Source organism: Artibeus jamaicensis, unplaced genomic scaffold (assembly GCF_021234435.1).
Source record: "Artibeus jamaicensis isolate MK-2021 breed Jamaican fruit bat unplaced genomic scaffold, CSHL_Jam_final contig_685, whole genome shotgun sequence".
Classification (NCBI taxonomy): Eukaryota; Metazoa; Chordata; class Mammalia; order Chiroptera; family Phyllostomidae; genus Artibeus; species Artibeus jamaicensis.
In genome coordinates, this window is record NW_026521924.1 from 7,165,286 (window position 1) to 7,180,313 (window position 15,028).

General features: G+C 39.4%; 1 protein-coding gene across 1 annotated transcript in view; it reads left to right on the forward strand.

Moving 5' to 3' along the window:
- Positions 1–2,208: 2,208 nt before the first annotated feature.
- PAK5 (p21 (RAC1) activated kinase 5) overlaps positions 2,209–15,028 on the forward strand; it is a 290,608-nt gene continuing 277,788 nt past the window's right edge. The window contains exon 1 of the mRNA XM_037136449.2: positions 2,209–2,285. The gene's annotated coding sequence lies outside the window, so the exon portion shown is untranslated. The remainder of the gene's footprint in view (positions 2,286–15,028) is intronic.

Sequence of the window (15,028 nt, forward strand, 5' to 3'; positions counted from 1 at the left end):
GCCTGCATGGTAACTAAACTTCTACCACTGCCCATTCTTGCTGCCTTTATCTCCCACAGACAGGTGTCTGTCCTAAGCACCCTGCCTGGTAAACTCTCAAGAAATTTTTTTATGTAAAAAGAAAACCCTTAGGACTTAATGCAATGTAATATTTAGAGAAATGGTCTTATTACTCATTTATAATGTCTCCCCTCCTTCAATCCTAAATAAATTTGAGGCAACTAATAATAACCATAGTGTCTAACCAGTAGAAGCAACCATAGAAACACAAGCTTTATCTATAACAGTAAGAGTATTTTAAGTGATTAAAGCTCAGTGTTTTGAAGGAAAATGTTAATAGATACCAATCACTCACAAATAAACAACACCTGTATAAAACATTTTCTGGCATTTGCATCTGTGCCAGCACACATATAAGAAAGTCAAAAATAGAAAATATTTATGCAAATAAAGATGGGGTGGTGTGGGAGTGGTGGGATTTAGGGCTACTTGGGTGGCTCAGAGAATAAAAAGATGGATTTAGAGACTCCTATTCCTTTAAACAGAAAAACAGGACACCATGTACCAGGACATAGTTCTCCTTTATACATAGGAATATTGAGGGAGAAAAGTAATCATCCATTTATCATACGGTTCCTCTTTTCTTGTGGCAGCCAGACATGGAGGGCACTGAGTGAATGAAAGACAAACAAGAGGGAAGTGGCGTATATTGCACCATTAACTAGAAAGCTGTTTTAGAGTTATTGAGTATAACAGAGTACCAATAGATACAAACTCTTATTTTTAATCTGCTATCCAATTATGGGAACAGATGCCACATCATAACTAGTTCCTGATGGTACTGTTAGGGCATCTGAGGACAGACAAGGGTGAGACTTCTGTTCCAAGGCTGAAAACTCATGACTGGTTTGGTGAATGTCTCTTTCTTACTTGTAGCATAGACAGTGAAAACTATGGACAATTCTGAAGCCTTTGGAGTTTGGGAAGAAAGTGGACAACTGGGAGATTGAAGATGAATCACAAGATATTACAAGCTTCATCTTTCATCAGAAAGTCCTGCCTCTTCTTGGTACATAACCACTCTACTCTTATCAGTCTTCTTAATTAGGCAAGCCCATCCTTACCATTATAAATACACCAAATTGACACTTTGATAACTAGTCTGAGATTTTGTCCCAGTTCAGGAAAGGTAGGGGAACAACCAAGACAGACTGGTTCCAATTTGAGTAGAGGCTCAACTAGTAACTACTTTGCTAGTCAACTAGCAAACAGAGCATGAAGAGGTCTAGGATCCCATATCCCCTAGGCCTCAGTTGCTGTCAGAAAGTAGCCAGTTTGTGCCGGTGCTCAGAGCCCAGCTCTTCTGAGATTCCTCTCAGGGCCAGCAAAGCACCGTCACCCTCCCCGAGGGTGGGAAGGCACCTTCATTTGTTTGCAGCCACAGCGTCTGTGGGCAGAAGGGGCCTCTGCGGACACCAGAGACCATTTCTGGGCAGGTTGATTGAAGGATGGCCATTGGGAGGTCACAGTCTCCACATCCTTGCTGCTCAGTTGTGGTGGCAGGACCAGGTGGCAACACACCACCTGGGAGCTAGTTTTGCTAGTAGAATCTCAAGAACCAGTTTTGCTAGCACTGAATCTGAACCTGCCTGCTAATTGACCCACACATTTAAGTTTAAGAAACACTGGTCCAGGTGGAAGCAATGAAGCTAGCTGAAGGATCTCTCAGCCCCGCCCCCTCCCACTCTCTGCTCTCCTCCTTAGCCAAGCTCAGCCCTGCATTTGTCCTGCACAAAATTTCTGCAAAACCGGGGTGTGTGGGGAGGGGGCGTGCAGGAGCTGCCCCCGCCCGGGAAGGTAGAGGACAAGTGTGATTGGATGGGCGAAAGGCGGCTTTCTCCAGCTCGGGGCTCCGCGGAGAGTAGACACTCCCCCGACCCTCCCCGACACCTCTCCACCCCCACCCCCCGCAGCGGCTACCGCCTGCCTCCCGCCGGCTGCCACGAAAACCCGGAGCAGCTGCGTGTGCTCGCGGAAAGTCCTCCTAGGGGCGACGCCGGGCAGCTGGGCATGCTCAGTAGCTGGGGGAGGCTTGGGTGGAGAGTAGAAAGCTTTGGCTCAGCCTCCCACCCCCTGCTAGCGGCCCCCGCACCCCTTGCCTCCAGCCCGTAGTAGTTGCCCGGCGTGTGCCCGGCGAGACCACGAACATGGCGCTCTTAGCGATGTAGGAGCCCAGGCGGAGAAAGGGATGAGGCACCACCGCTTCGCTGACTGCCAGCCACCAGGTAGGCAAGCGCGCCTGGAGGGGCTGCCTGGGTGGATATGGACGCGGGGAGGGGCGCTTGCGAGGATGCGCACGGCTGGGACCCGGGGCATCTTGCTTTGCCGGGAGAGGATGCAAAGCGGACATCTGTGACAGCGCGCAATTGTGCATCTCCTAGGAGATGTCAAAGGCTGGGGACCCGCTGGCTGGAGGGAAGGGATGTGGGGACCGCCCACCGCCCCCTTCACACACACCCTTGCGCTACCATCCAGCCTGGGCTCTCCGCGGGTCAAATAAAGGATAGTTCCTTTCTGCTGAGTGGGAGGGCGTGGAGAAGAACCTCGGATACCAGTCTTGGGGGTGCGCTGGTCGACCGGACCGCAGGCAAGACCAGCACCAGTTCTTTGTGTATACAGCCGTGCACGCCCGGGGGTGTCACGAAGCCTGCATCTTCAGAGGAGTGTTGGACGTATTGCCAGGGCAGGATTCCCGTGTGGTTTTTGTCTCTTGGCAGGTGTGAATTGGAAGATGCAATAGCTGAGCCTTTATGGGGCTGTGTTTTCCTTTGTTACTTGCTTGAAGTGTGTGTGCGTGCGTGGTGGGTTGTAATGGTGAAAGAGAACTTCTGCTTGTGGGCACGCGTGTGGGCAGAGTGTGGAAGAGGATCTCGGTTCCAAACTCCTGTCAAAATTAAATGCTCTGTCGGCCTCCTGGAGGCACCCTTGAAAAGTCCGGAGGCAAGCGCCCAGTTTGGAGCTCTTCTCGAACCCATGCGTGTTTATCTGGAGCTTTAAACATGGGACACAAGTTAATTCAACATAAGATATCAATGAAAGGAATTTGAAGTATTGAGGCTATCAGTGGTGGGCCTTTTTTTTTAAGGCCAAATTAATAAAGACAAAAAGAAGCTGGCATAAAGCCAGATGAAAGTGTCATAGTTAATAGTTAATGATAGTTTAGAAGGCTGAACACACTTTGGGGGAAATCAGGAAACCTGGCATTCTATGAGGTTCTACCAAGAAAAAGCCACAGAGTCTTGGGTGACTCACAGAACCTCTCAGCACATCCTTTTATCTTCTGGGCTCTGGTGGCATGTAGACACTCTCACCTGAGTCCAGATGGACTAGATGATCTTTGAAGCCCCTACCGTATCCCAAAATAATAACTCTGTCACACTATATTAGTATATCTGTTATATTCAGCAGTACAACTCAGGAAGGGAAGGTAAATTTAGAATATGCCTTTATTTTCTGCCTCATAACTTAAACGATGAACATCTTTGTCTACAAAGTTTAGAGACACTTCCCTTTTGTACATACAGCATTTATTTTATGGTCTCTTTAGCAAAAATGAGTCAGTCATCAAAATGAACTGAGGAATGCTTTTGGAAAATGCATTTAACTAAATTAAAGTCATAAATGTCCATTCTGATAGTACCTTGACTTGGAATACATATGTGCAAAGCAGAAGCACTGTTAATGGAAGCAATGCAAGTTGATGACAAGTTCATTGATAGATTTGGCCTTAGAATAAAATTTTTCTGTCCCTGTGTGAATGGGTAGAGATTGATTGTACTATGTCCTTGCAGTCTGCTATTTTGGAAATAAACGTGAGTTTTAATTGCAGTCACTGAAAACACAGTTTGGCATTGCCTCTCCTTCACTGTGTCAGAGCTTGCTGTAACACTGCAGGTGTGAGAGGCAGGTGTTCTGTCTAGGTTGTGGTATCATCTTGGTGATGAGACAGCTGAGTTTGGGCTCTGACTCCCATGTTTAGCATTGTGATCTTGGGCAAGCTATTTCACTTTACCAAGTCTCAATTACCTTGTCTGTCAAAGAAGCATAGGAAGACTTTAGGTAAGTAAGTCTTACCTCAGTGGGTGGGTGTGTGGATTGCTTGTAATATAAACCACCAAGAAAGTTGTGGGGACCACGACAATAGGAAAGAAAAGGGATGTTTATTTAACCTATACTAGGTGCCTTGTATCATGCTAGTCAGGTTCAAACATGTGATCTCATTTCATCTTCTCAACTGTATTAGTTTCCTAGGGCTGCCACAACAAATTACCAAAAGCCAAGCGACTTAAAACAAAAACTTATTCTTTTACAGTTCTGGAGGCTAGAAGTCCACAATCAAGGCGTAGACAAGCAGGGTGCCCGCTGACACCCCTAGAGGAGGATTCTTTCTTACCTCTACTAGTTTCTCATAGCCCCAGATACTCCTGGATTTGTGACAGGATAACTCCAATCTCTGCCTTTATCTTCATGTGGCAAAATTTCCCCTTTTTATAAGGACACTATTCATACTGGATTTCGGGCCCATTGTAATTCAGTCTGACTCCATCTTAACTTGATTACAGCATAAAGACCCAGTTTCCAAATAAGCTCACATGCACAGGTTCTGGTTGGGTGTGAATTTGGGAGGGGGCACTTTTCTTCCCTGTATACCAACAGTCCTATGAGCTGTGTTTAATGAGCACATAAGCAGAAGGTAAAGATAGAGTGGTGTGGGTTCAGAAATGACTTTAAAGGTTATTCAATCCATCTAACATATTTGAGGTTTAATTTATCCAGACTTGGTAGGAAAGAGCAGCATTCAAACACACCTCATTTATACGAATGTCCCTCACCTGGAAACCTAGACAACCCATGATGTCAGTCTTGAACAGGTAATATACCATATTTTTCCATGTATAGTGCACACTTTTTTGCCAAAATATTTGAGGGAAAAAGAAGCGTGCATATTATATGTGGGTAGTACCTGAAATACATCATATCTCTTATGTTTTGTAATTATTTGTTACATAAAATTTCTTGTACCATAATATATTTTTTAAAATGCTAAAATTTCTTTATAGTATAAAAAAGTATCTAAACATAAATAAATAAATAAATAATGAATTAAAAAATTAAAATGAAAGGTTTGTTTTCCCTCAAAGTTTGGACCAAAAACATGGGTGCACATTATACATGGGAGTGCATTATACACAGCAAAATACGTTACCTAACATACCCTGCCCCAAATGGATTTGTTAATCTTTCTTTCCTCCCTTTTGCTACCCCACCAACACAATGAAAACAAACAATAGAAGTCCAAATTAAACAACAGAAATAACAATAGCAACAAAAATACCCCAATCTTAACACTTTTCTAACCTTTCTTATCCTGGTAAATGGCACCACCGCCCATGAAGTTGCTTTAGCCAGAAACTAATAATCATCTTTGATACCTCCATTCTCTTTGCCTTCCACATCCACAACCACCAGTCTTACAAATTCTGCCTTCTACTCAGACCTCTAAATATGTCTAGAGAGACTCTTCTTTTCATCCCCCCCCCACCATCATCAAATTTCAAATTGTCATCTCTCACCTGCACTATTAGTATACTTTACTAAAAAGACCCCTGGTTCCTTGCTTGGCTTCTCCAGTCCTTCATCCGGAATGTATAGGATCATATCAATTTCCGGTACACGTTCCTGGGACAGAGTCCAGAGATTCTCTCAGAGCCTTGGGTACTTGGCCACCTCTTCTTGTGCATCTCTTCCTCTTGTCGCTGTCATACTGATCTCCTCTTTCGAATACCCCAAGCACTTAGCCTGTATGCTTTGCAATTTTAAGCAATACCCATCCTTTGGGCCTTTTTGATTTCCCTTCCCCATAACCCAAATCTCTGATCACCTTTCTGTTTTTCTACCATAGCACTTATGTTCTATTTATTTATTTGGCTCTTAATGTGTTTCATGTAGATATTCAATAAATTTTTAGCGAATGAGTGAAGGAATATAAATATTCTTCCTTGCAGCATTTTCTGTGCCAATTTAAAGATCTTGTTTTTTAGAAAAATTTTCACTTACTACCTTGTATAAAAGGAGCAATTTAGAAACCCATTCTGACTTCAGAAGAGGAGTATTCTTGGGTTTAACAAATACATCTTCTAAAAATTGGTTTTAAGTGAGCGGTTAATAATTGAGTAAAAATCTTTTCTGGCAACTGAGGATTTTGAAAACTATATCAGTCAGTCAACAAATATTTAAAAAATACTTGTTGGACATTTATATTTGCCATGTTAGGCCCTAGGAGAACAATGGTGAAATAGACTTTTAGCCTTCTAGAGATTAGTACTGAAACATAATATATTATGTATAGTAATAATTAAAATCAATGACATTGCTTATTGAGTTTCTGTTTTATGCCAGCCTCTCATCAGTCCCTCTCCATACTTACTGCTATAGACAACCCTCCAATTTTTCACAATAACACAGAACCCAGATCAGATTCACAACAAATATTTGATGAGTTAATAATTAGTAGATACTTTTATCCTGATATTTTAAAATAGAAAACATGTTTATCTGGAGAAAAGGGTATTTGTTTTATTAATTTATAATTATATATACATTATAATAGATATACACATACTTTATATGTATATATTATATGTATGTATTAAACATACATATATAATATACAATATACATACATATACAATATATAATGTATACATATATTGTGTATAATATATGTGTATATACATATATGTATATAACATATATATATATATATATATATATATATCCCTGCAGTTGCTTTCAGAATACATCTAGGTGAGCCCTGTTCTGCTTTAGAAGTCATCTTGCCTATTGTCATTGTCCCTGGGGTTAAAATAAGAGACAGATTGCTCTCTGTATGGGAACAGGTTCCTGGCGTTTCTTGGTCTTCTGCAGTTGTCAAAATTCATAATCACCAGCTGAATTGTTTTATTTGTCCTGTGGAATCCACATGAAAAGGGACTTAATGTCTCTCTCATTCAGAGCTTTTTTTTTTTTTTTTGGTAATTTTGAATAGCAGGACTGAGTACCCGAGGGAAGTAACTGTGGTTTAATGCAGGGACACAGGTTACACTGTAGATTTCTAGGGCATCCTCAACTTCATGTCATTTTATTATTTGCATAAAAGGTGATTTTTAAAATAAATATATTTGTTAATGCATGTGGTTAAGCATAACTTTTTACCTAAGTAATGAAAAATCAGACATTGTGTCTTTGTTTAAAAGTGAATGGTAAATAATTGAATCAGTTAAAATCGAAAGAAACTAAAAAGAGAAGTCAGTAAGGTGGGTGGTTAAAAAAATAGCTACCCCAAATGCTAGTGTTTACCAACTAAAAATACAATAGAAAATGATTCTGTTTATGAATCCACACAAACATAAATTACCTAGGAAAAATAGTAAATGTACACAAAATACTGGAGACTAATAAACTATGAAATTTTACTCAGACAAATGAAAACATATCTTATTCTAGGGTAGGAAGGTGGATGTTATGAACTGGTTATGTTTTCATGATTAATTAGTTTTATTGCATTGGGATTTGGGAAAATTTGACAAGTGATTTTAACATTGGTCTGGGAAAATATCTATATGACAAAAGTCAAGAAAATTTTGCAAAGGAATATATGTGGGGTAGGTGGTAGGTCATCTTTCGAGAAATAAAAATAAATATGATCATTAAGCTATAATGACTATAGCTGTGTAGTATTGGTGGAAGAATTAATCAATAGCTCAATGGAATAGAACAGCCCAGAGATAGACTCAGGTAGTTTTTGGAAAGAGACCTGTAACTGAGAAAGCATTTTGAAATAGTGAAGAGTATTTGACAAGGTCGAGGAAATTGTCTTATGTAGAAAACATTCAACTAAGAACTTCTGCTTACTTGGCTCACTAGACTAAGTTCCAAATAAATTGGAAAGTTTACCTGACAGATAAGAAACAAAGCTAGAGTAACATATTTAACCATTCTAGGAGCAGACTTTTTTGGTGTAAAATTAATGGAAAGAATCACACAACAGAGGATAGATTTACATATACTTTAAATTTTCATATGTAGAAAAATACAGTTTAAAGCAGAAAGCAGTCATGGAGAAAAATATTGACACCAAGCATGACAGAACAGACAGTGTAATAGTGACACTGAATTCTTGCATATCAGTAAGTAGAAAATAACATCCCAATAGAATTGTCTGAATATCTGAATAAGTAATTTAAAAGGAAGGAATAAAAAGGATAGTATACATATTTAATAAATATCCTTACTATTAATCACAGGAATGGAAATTAGAACAAAAATGAGATGCCATATTTCATGTATTAAACCAGCTGTGTGTGCACACGTGTGTGTGTATGTGTGTATAAAAATGGCACTGGCAAGGACGCAGTGAGAAGGGCATTCTCACTGGTGCTGGGAGGAATTTACACAATAAAACCCTCCTGGAGAACAATTTGAAGATATTTGTGAAAGCTTTTAAAAGTTTAAGTTATTTGACCCAAGTATTTCCCTGGCTTTTTATTTTACTTTTTTTTTTTTTTTGTCTACTAAGGAAGTGGATGCAGACCAATTTTTATTTAGAGAATTATTTATATAATTTACAATAATAGCAACAATGAAACAACTTATATAACTAAAAATCGGGGGTCCCAAATAACAGCCTATTGCATAAATGTTAAAATTGATTGTTTTGAAAGTTATGTACTCACATGGAACAAACTTTGTCACTTTCAGCGGAAATAACCAGCTGCACTGCTGCATCACAATGATGTGTTTTTTGAAATGGAACTATCACATAGGCATATAAAAGATGAAACAAAAACAGAAAGTTAAGTAATGGCTGGCTGGTAGAAATATGGATGGATTTGCTTTTATATTTTTATACTTTTCCAAATTTTTCAAAATGTAGTCAATGGTAACTGTTTTCTGGAACAATAAACCCCCCACTATTTTACAACTATGGCAGTGATACACATTCAGGTTGTAATTATTCATTTACCTAACAAACATTCACTGATTATCTTTCTTACCAGGGGCTTTGCCAAGTATTATACAAATGAATAATTTGTATACAAATGAAAGAAAGTCTGACTTGAACAAAGAGAATGTACTAGAAGGTTATCAGGGAGCTAAGAGAATTGCAAGATTGAGTGGGGTGGGGCAAAAACGATAACAACCTTCACCAAAAGACAGGCTTAGAAGCCAAGCAGAGTCCAGCCAGTTCCAGGGTCTAGATATCAGGTTCTAGAGAAACGGCCAAGAACAGCCTGCTGAGGGCTGGGCCACAGGCCTCTGGTGGTTATACTTTGGGGCTTGGTCACCACACTGAGCCCACTTGGTATTTTTCTACATACAGAAGTTTAAAGTATATTTAAATCTGTCTGTCTTTTGCTTTTTGATTCTTCCCATTAATTTTATATTAAAAAATCTCTTCCTTACAATGTTTAAATATTTTCTTCTAGTTTTGTTTCTTACCCGACAGGTAAACTTTCTAGTTTACTTGGAACTTAGTCTAGTGAGTCGCGTAAACAGAAGTTCTTAGTGGAATGTTTTCTACACACTTAGCCAATTTCCTCCACTCTTATCAAATACTCTTCACCAGGATTAGCAGGCCCACTGTCCCTTTTACGGTGAAAGAAACAAACAAACAAAAAAAAATGGCATGGTTGCTAAACAACCAAAGTCAAACTAAAACAAAAGACTAAAAATTGCCCACCACCCCAGGACTTGGAGGTCAACAGCAGTGAGTAGCAGCCATCTGTCCCTCCCATCGATAGGGAACATTCACTGAGATGTAGAGCCACTCCCAGTGCAGGGTTCATGGTACAGGACAGGGTGCACCTGAGTGCCCCACACAGGAGATGCAGTTTTCTCCTGGTGTCCGTACTGATAAGTCCTGAAGAAGCTGGCTTTTCAGATCTTAGTGTAGGGGCAAGGTTTTTGAAAGGGAGATCCCATTCTCAGGTAAGACAAGAGCCAGTGAATGGATTGCCCAAAAGAAGTTGTTTAGCTAGAAGTAAGAAGTATAGTTTGGAAATAGAAGGGGCACTCATGCAAGTCCAGGGTTCTTTTTATTCTGAATTAGCTGACACTTAGCAAGTCCTACAGTAATGTCTGAGTATCATCATTATTCAAGAATAATGAACTTTTAGGTCAAATAACTTTTGGTCCATAATACTATAGAGTCATCCATAGATCAGTGTGCATTCTTTCTACAGTTTGCATCATAAACAGAAACTATCTGTGGTTGATCACGTATTTTAATGTGCAGGTTCATGTTGCTTTGAAAACTATTTCTAAACTTTCCCAGAGGAAAGAAAACTTGTAAAGGGAAGGAAAAGAGGTAATTATTCTTTAATTGCAAAATAAAACAGGACAGAGAAAAATTTCAATCACCAAGAGGTGCCCCTGCCCTGAACATTGCATGATAAAGAGCTGAGTGGCTGCATCTATGCAGTCATGCCCTTCTGTGCCAATTAAAGAACCTGTGTGTCACCTTGGCCCCTCTGGGTCCTGCTCTACCTGTGCAGGACCTTAGACTTTCCAGCTTTTAAGGCTCATGGCTCAAGGGGGCCTGAGTTAATGGGAAACGTGGATGGAGTTTGGGCACACAGATGTTGTAGTCCACACACAAGTGCTGGAGGCCAGGGTAGAAAGAGCAAGGGATAGGGGTAGGAGGCTGGTTCTTATTTTATCATGTTCTGGAATTCAAGAATTCTGTATTTAAGCCTGGCTTCTAGGTCATTGTGTAGGCACATTTTCAGGCTAGGCACATGGACATATTTGATAATTTTAAAAAATTATCTTATTGTTCAATTACAGTTGTCTGCATTTATCCCCCACCATTCCCCCTCCTACTCCAGCCAAACCCACCTCCCTCCCTTGCTTCCACCTCTCCTGCTTGGTTTTGTCCATGTGTGCTATTTAATAATTTTTGGCTTGAATTACCAAACTTAAATATCTTAGATTTAATAATGAAGAGTCCATTTGTGCTCTTGCCCCCTCAAATATTAGGATCAGGCCCACTTGGGTAGCTGTTTTAGAATAACAGTCAGTTGTACACACACACACACACACACACACACACACGTGTTAGCTGCCTGTGCAACATCAGTGCAGATTATGAGGAAAGTAGAGTGCACGTCTGTGATGATAGCTAGTACCTTGAACAAGATGTGCGAAGCCCTCATCCAGCTATTGTACCCAGGTATCCTAATTAATCTTCATAGAGCTCTATAAAATGGGTCATTCAAGGTGAAATATTATCCAGGTGGCTAGGGCAGCAAAGAGCAGTCAAACCCTGGCTCATCCAAATCCAATTGTGCTCTTTGGCAACTGAGTAGGTAAGAAGAGAAGTTTTGTTTGGAGTCCTTGAACCTTTAATAATTAAAAAATTGCCGGATTGATCAACCCACCCTGACTCTCAAATCCTCTGAGTTGGCATTTCTATTCATGCAGATTTTCTCATGAAAGGAAGAGGAAGTGCATTGACTGCCTGCCTCTGCTCAGTATTATGATTAACTGAATGATCAAAGCCCCAAATCAATATTCAGTGGCTTTTGTAAGAAACAAATGTAACTTATATTTTAAAACAGGTGTCAGTCAGTATAAGATCTCCTCTGCCATCTGTGTCATTGGTGCTGAAGGTAAATTGGCAATGGAGACTGCCCTTATTTTTCCTTAAAGCACTGGTTCATCCCCAAGCCTCCATTACCCCATTGTCCAACTGAGTCAGGATGGCCTTATCCAAACATGACTGGTTCTATCAGTCTTTTAATAACAAATTACAGGGGGGTGGGCAAGGGCTCGCTCCCTCACACCTTCCGTTCCAAATATAAGGTCTATGATAAAATCAAAAGTCATTTCTTCACTTTTCAATTAAAATTCAAATTTAAGGTTATATCTGATACTATTTAAGAAACTCTTCTAGTTACTTTCTGAATAGAACTTGATCCAGTTGCTTCTAGGCATGGTCATTTGACTTAACCAAATGGACATGTGCATAAAACACTGATTTTCTAGCTAATTGTTCCTAGCTGTCAACTGAGTTGTTCTCTCGCTTAATTTAGCTTCACTGCAATTTACTGACTCAGGAAGAGAACTTCCTGGAAGGGGAGAGTAGAAAACTTATAGTCATTTGTTTAAAAGACAAATGCTTCTCCCAAAGTAAGAACAGTTACTACTTGGGTATGATTTAATCTCTAAATATATAAATACCGCTGGAGGAAGGAGTTAAAGGACCCCCTCACCAAAAAAAAAAAAAAAAAAACCTTACAGAAACTGAATACTGAGCCATCCTCATCTGTGTGGTTTTTAGAATAATGTCACTTCCGCTAGGGTTTAGAAACATGCAAACAAGTAGTAAAAGGAATTTTCTAATAATACTTGAATTCATGACTTCAATTAAATAGTAGTTTGTTATACACTTTATAAGAGTTTTTAAGCTACCAGCTACCTCCAAAGTCATGTCCTATCTTCTTACTACTTCAAGTAGACTCCACTTACCCTTTTCACAACCAAGGCTTCCCTAAATCTCACCAACTTAAAACTTTCTCGCACACACCCTTCCCCATACCCACTGCCACTCCTCTTAGCATCTATCAGTAAAGCCTTGTGTGAACTTCCTGTCTATTCCCTTTCTCATCATTCCCACTCCAAAATAAACACCTAGTCATCTATCACTTCCTCATTGAAAGCTTCCTACCTAGCTATCATTCCCCTCCCCATCCCCCCAAAAGACACAGAATTCTTCCCATGGTTCTTGGTCATCCCTTTCAAAGCATTCAACAGTGTTTTGTAGATGTTTTCTTGCTTGACTCCCTTCTTGCACTAGACTGAAAACTCTTCTAGAGCAGATATCTTGTATCTTGGTCTTTGTATCCCGAGCACCTAGCTTTGTGCATGACATGTCAGGTCTTTAATAACTAAACATGTTACTTAAACTAAAAAAAATGAGCCCAGATGTCAAAGGGAAATAGTTGAAAATTCTGGAAGGGAACCTAGCAATGATATAATTCATTTCCTTAAAAAATAGTTTCACACTAACATAAAAATAGTTTCACACTCATTTTCTATACTCTATAAATGAAAGATGAGGCAGGAGAGATTAATATTATCTGTTTCTGTTACAAAAAAAACTTTAAATATTGGGTAGGTGTATAATGCGGATATTCTAAATACACTGAAAAGAGAGAAAGTAGTGAAGGAAATTATAAACTCACAGCAAGCTTTCCAACAGTAGAGTATGTAAACTGAGCATCTTGCAAAACATTAAGAATAATTATTTGATTACTATATGCAACTTACGCCTACTGCTCATTTGTCCCACACCTGGCATGAATGTGCTTGGTTGGTGACGTGGCCCTTGCTCGAATATCAGTTGATTTTTATACTGAAAACTGGGGTTTTATTTAGTTCTGCCCAAGTCTTCGGCACCACTTATTTTCATAGTAACAGGTGCCCTAAAAATGAGGAAAACTAGGAAGGATTGGGAGAGAAGTTAATCAAAGTAAGTAGTCCAAGCAAGGGGCTTTCCACTGTGAGACCTAGGCTGTCTTCAGGCTTTTGGTCAGGAGTATTTGTGGCAGGATTATCACAGAGAAGATTCTAGGGTGAAAACTGGAAGGTATTTTAAAGGCAATTCATAGCTACATTCCATGAAAAAAGTTACCATGTTTTCTTTAGCTTGGATGCCTGTGGTGGGTACCTGCATTGGCATACCAGCAGTCTACAGTGATTGAAAGAAACACTTGCCACCCAGAGCCGGATAACCACTAGGAATCGGGGAACAGCTGATCCAACTGGAGACTCTTACGGCCTATGAAATACAGTTGAACTGGCTGTCCTTTCAAAACTGGAAGATGTAGGAAAACACTGAGCTTTAGTAGGTACTAACATTTGACAATGCTAATTAGAGTTTCCAGTTTAGTGCGAAATTCCCCTAAAATCCAGATTTTGGGCTTCTATTTTTTTAAAAAAAATTATGCATACATAAACACAAAATTTGACCACACTAACCATGTTTTCTCATGGCAACCATCTACGTTGGCAGAGTAGCAGCTGCCACCGCCCTAGGCAGGTAATGGAGTTTTACTTTGCCGCAGTCCCTATCACTCTCTACCTTGTATCATCAGGTCATTTTACATGTTTATGTGAACCTCTTGGTCCTTGAAGGCTGTTGAATTTGTAATCTTTGCATTAGAGATGATTGTCCTATGGTTTTGGATTATTTTATCCTTATTGTATATTGTTTCTTCTTAATTCCATTTCCTCAAAATGAATGAATTTACTTAATAAAGTTAAGGTAAATGACATTGTAAACAGATACATTTTTTAAAATTCCATTCTAGGGAAAAAAATTAACCTTAAGCCTTCTGTGCCGGTATGAAGTTAATTTAAAATGTAGAGTTTGAGGAGAGTTGGTGGGAATATTTGCATAGTTAGGCTTTAGTAACTAAACTTTTTAAATATTTTTCCAGCATTAGAAGATTATAAAGAATTTCCTTGTGTGTTTCATTTGAACTAAACTGAAGTAGAAAAATAAGTCATAGGTTCTTGAGCTTGCTGGAGGTAGAAATTATTAGAACTCAAAAGCACGCTATCATATTTCATGTGATATTATCATCTGGAAAGTATAAAACATTGAGAATGCAAATATGCCCACAGAAGTGCAGTAGAACCTTATAAATGATATGCATTCTATAGAATGGCTGGCAAAATCTCAAAATCAATATTGGAATCACCCAGAGTGACTTGAAATAATGATATCACTGTACCTTACAAAAAAGTAATGAAAAACAAATGAGATAGAAAATTCCGGAGTTATCCCTAGAGTTTTCATTTGCTTGAGCTGGGGGGTGGAGGGGAGATTGATTGATTTCAGGAGTGTTTTTTTTTCTTTTCTTTCTATTTTTTTCAGACCTCAGTTTTATTGTAAACACAG